This window comes from Macadamia integrifolia, unplaced genomic scaffold (assembly GCF_013358625.1).
Source record: "Macadamia integrifolia cultivar HAES 741 unplaced genomic scaffold, SCU_Mint_v3 scaffold1775, whole genome shotgun sequence".
NCBI lineage: Eukaryota > Viridiplantae > Streptophyta > Magnoliopsida > Proteales > Proteaceae > Macadamia > Macadamia integrifolia.
The window spans coordinates 14,254-19,002 of record NW_024868346.1 but is presented as its reverse complement, the minus strand read 5'-3'; the positions used below and the strand labels follow the sequence as shown (position 1 = coordinate 19,002).

Below are 4,749 nucleotides of genomic sequence, written 5' to 3'. Positions count from 1 at the left end.
CCTCTCACGCATAATTGAGACAACTTGGGTAAGTTCTCTCGTAAGATTTTGATGGCTTGTCATGAGGAGGGCCATATTTTTTTTCAAGTCACTTATTCTACTTGCCTCTCCAGTGTTGGTAAACCCAGGGGGTTGCTGATAAGATCATAGAAGAGGGGCCCTAGGAAAACTCGCTTGAGGTCCTACATTTGACCTAGGAAAAGTATTTTGGAAAAAATATTGTTGTGCAAAGGGAGGCCTTTGGGGTCCAGGTTGACCTTGATTATAGAAATTGGAAGGTCCTGCTTGGTTGCCCTGATTCCAAGAGAAATTTGGGTGATTTCTCCATCCTGGATTGTATGTGTTACTATATGGATTATTCTGGTATAAGGCATTAACACTATCATTAGAAGTGCCCCCAGAGGTGTTAGGGCATTCTTCTATGACATGTCTAGGGGACTGGCACCAAGCACAAATCTTAACCAAATTGACTGATGATGGCTCTCTAGGAACAATAGCCTCAATCCTCTTGATTAGGCTATCCAAATGGGCTTCCTTGGCTACTATCCCATCCACAAAATATCCTTTTCCTCCTATGGTTCTTTCACTCTCTTGGGTTGATTCCCACTCACGGGTTTTGTCAGCTATGTCAAGTAAAAATTCCCATGCCTTTCCTTCATCTGTAAAGGATGTGAATCCCTCAGGGCACATAGACGCTATCATTTGTTTAGTTGGGTAATCAATACCCTCATAAATTATTTGACATAAATGCCATAGGTCTAGGCCATGGTGAGGGCATTCTTGGAGTAGATCCTTGAATCTCTCCATAAGTTTGGAAAATGACTCACTAGGCTTTTGCCTAAACTGAAGGATATCACTTCTAAGCTTATTGGTCTTGTGAGTTGGGAAAAAATTCTTAAGGAAGACAACTATGAACTGTTCCCATGAGGTTATGAAATTTGTGGGTAATCCATACAACCACTTCTTAGCTTGGTCTTTCAATGCAAAAGTGATAAACCTAAGCTTAACAGCATCATCAGAAAGCTGTTGGATCTTAATTAGAACACATACCTCTTCAAATTCCCTTAGAAATAGGTATGCATCCTCAGAGGTCAACCCATGAAAGTGGGGCAACATAGTGATGTATTGAGATTTGAGTTCAAAATTATTGCCCTGGGCTTGTGGTAGAACTCTGCAGGAAGGTTGGGCTGTTCTAGCAGGGTAGAACCTATCTTTCAGAGATTTAGGTGAAGGGTTTTGCTGTTGGTCTCCCATATTGAAGGGTTTTAAAGAGAGCAAACGTATAGGGTCACTACTTGTTGGATCTCTTCTTTCTAACCAATTCAATGTATTACGTACCCACTTAACACTCATGCAACAGAAAAACTACCCACAACTAAAGTAAGACAAGCACAAAAGAATGGATGGCAAAACTTTTTTTTTGATTTTTTTTTTTTGCTTTTTGGGAGCTTACCGGCAGGGATCCGGGGTTGCCCAGGTCAATTCCTGAGGTACTGCTACAGGGCGAAACCTGTCTTTATCATACTGTGAGGCATGGCGACCTCCACTGATACAACTATTATTGCAAGTTGTTCTTCTCAGGAATTCAATAAAAAAAAAAGAAAAAATATAAAACAAAGCAAACAAAGCACTCCGATTTACCAAAAGAAAGTGAAAAATAACATGGAACTGTCTCCCCGGCAACGGCGCCAAAAACTTGTTTGAGATTTAAAATGTAACCGCAAGCGTACGGATCAGTGTAGCAACAAGTCGAACACAGGGAGAACAACCACTTTATTTTTTATTTCTTTTAATAAAGCGAAAGTGAACTGATTAATGGTTGTGATCTAATTCTAATACCGTCCTAAACATATGTATCTAAAATAACGTCCTAACCATTCGTCATCTAAGAATTTAAAGACGCAAGCCACGCAATTAAAATTAAATAAATAAATAACTGAAAATAAACAACCCACGCAATTAAAAAAAAAATAAATAAATAAAGGAAAAAAATGCTGAAATAAAAATAAAGTAAAAGAAAGGGGATAAAGCTAGAGAGAGACTCACAAGTAGGTTTCTCTACTTAGGCCGAGGGATGCATCATAATATGAGCTTCCCTACTTGACCAGAGAGTCACTCTTACAAGGGTTACTCTACTTGGCTTTAGGGAAAGGGAGACAATTAAAATAAAAATAATAAATTGATGGTTCTATGGCTAGGAGGGGCAAAGCCAACACATACACTAGCCATGAACCTTGGGGGAAAGGAATAGCAATAATGTAACGACTGAAAATAAAAATCCTAAATTAAGAAAGAAAGGGTAGTCAGAAGAGGGAATGAGAGGGGAGAGAGAAGACTACTGAAGGAGCCTACTTACTTGAATCAATGCTTGAACTTGAAAAAAAATTGCTCCACGGCTCGTGATCTTGTCACCTAGATCTAAGCCTAGAACTATAACTTAAAAAATTACAACTCAATTGCATAAATCATAAACATAAAAAGACTGAATAAAAATAAAAAAGTGCTTGCATTAATTGACATAAAAAAAATATTACAAAAGTGATTAAAACAAAAATAGAGAAGAACTAGAACCAAAGAGAGAGAAAGAGAAAGAGAGAGCAACTAAAAAAAACTAGAAGAAGAATGAATTGTGTCTCCTCCTCCTACATGAGTTGTATTTATAGAGAATGGAGAGGTAGGGTAACAATTTTCTCTTTCCTAAAAGAGAGAAACCCACAATTGATTGTGAGATCTTTTGAGTCCAAAAGTGCTAAGATGGAGGAGAGAGAAGAGAGAAATAAATTTTGAGAAATTTCCTATAATTTTTTACTTATTTTCTTTCCTTTTTTTTTTCTAATTTATTTTTCTTCTTTTTTCTATCTCCTAGGGACGATTTTTTTCTTCCTTTGTGTGATTTGGACAATCTTTGGTGATGATGTGGAGGAGAGAGAAGATTTGGACAATCTTTGGTTCTCCCTTTTTTTTCTTTCCTTTTTTTTTTCTTCTCTTCTTGCTTCCACGATTTTGCTTTCCTTTTTTTTTTCTTTTTCTTCTCTTCTTGCTTCCACGATTTTGCTTGCTTCTAATTTGATGTGGAAATCCCCTCCATGCCCTTAGTGCTTTAAGTGAGTGAAAAGCAGGAAATCTTCAACAAATTCTCTAAAAAAAAACAGCCATGAGATTCGAACTTGAGACCTCTTGGTGAGCAAGGGAATTTTGTACACCATAGCTCACCAACTAAGCTAGGTAGTTGTTGTTACCAAAAACAAATCTTTAATCACTTAAGGATGTGGTCCATCGATCCTTGTTGGCATTTGGAGTATTCCTTGTACCTCTGGGACAATTGCAAACGGGCTGGTTCTGCATCTCGGTTCAGTTCTGATCCATTATTCTTTTTTCTGACCCGAAAAAGAATAATCATTTGTACGGGTGACCAAACGAATGTGTACTTTTAATTGAACACGTCCATCTTGCTCAGAATTTCGTCCTCTTCGCAACCATGGAAAGAAATAGGACCTCTTTACATGTAAAATTGAAGATATAGCGCCCGATAGTCCTTAAGGCCTTGAAAATATAAAACCTGCAAAAAGAGAGTAAAACCCAAGGTAGCTCCATTCTAAATATGTAAAATGCATGTTTTACTACCCTAGATTTCACACATAAATGTGCTCATCAATATCATTGGAAAAATCAACCTTAAGGCATCCAATGGTCATGAGTTCATCTTGGTAGCCATTAATTATTTCACCAAATGGGTAGAAGCTCAGTCATATGCGGTCCTCACATCTGCTAAGGTAGCCAAATTCATTCAAGAAAATATAATTTTTTGATATGAAGTACCGTAAGAATTGATATCAGATCAGGGATCCCATTTCTGGGGCAAGACCGAAAAAATCTGTATAAAGTTCGGTATCAGAAGGCATTACTCTACCACTTACAGGCTATAGACCAACGGGGTAGTGGAAGCAGCCAACAAAAACATCAAAGTCATCCTGCAGAAAATGACAGAAACACACAAGGATTGGGCTGATAAGTTACCCCTTGCCTTATGGGTATACCGGACTTCTGTACGATCCTTGACGAGGGCAATCCCTTTCTCTTTGGTATATGGGGTAGAGGCTGTTCTACCCGTGAAAATCTTAGTACCATCCCTAAGGGTGCTTCTTGATAGTCAGCTACCTAAAGGAAAGTGGGTGAAGGCCAGCCATGATGAGCTCAATTTTCTCGATGAAAGGCGCATGAAAGCCATGGATAATCTGAAGAAATATCAACTGAGGATGGCTAGGGCCTTTAACAAGAATGTGAAGCCCCACCACAAAGAAGAGGGTGAACTTGTTCTTTGAGAACAAAGAACCCCAATTCATGACCCCAAAGGGAAATTCTGGCCTAACTGGAGTGGCCCTTTCAATGTCAAAGAGATTTTTCCAAGAAAAGCTGTGAAACTTATAGACCCCAATGGTGAAAAAATACCTGGACTGGTCAACATGGATCAACTCAAGAAATATTATATCTAAAATGGTGAATAGCTTGAACTACGTCAGACCTGATTCCTTTCGAGGGATATGTAGGTAACTTAACATATGCAAGTGCGGTCTCAACCATCTCAAGGCAACAAATTGGTTCCTAAATTAATAATCAAGGTATCCTAAAAGATCATCATAATTTGTGTCCCCCAAGAATTTTCATTTGGTATATAATGCCATTATCTATCGTATGCCTATTGGTCTGTTAATTTTTATCCAAGATTTTGTCCCCTAAAAATTACCATTT

General features: G+C 38.2%; 1 non-coding gene across 1 annotated transcript; it reads left to right on the top strand.

The window, feature by feature from the left end:
- Window positions 1-760: 760 nt before the first annotated feature.
- On the top strand, window positions 761-867 carry LOC122064817. Its single transcript, XR_006135832.1, has one exon. It is a non-coding gene; the product is annotated as a small nucleolar RNA R71 (small nucleolar RNA).
- Window positions 868-4,749: the final 3,882 nt, after the last annotated feature.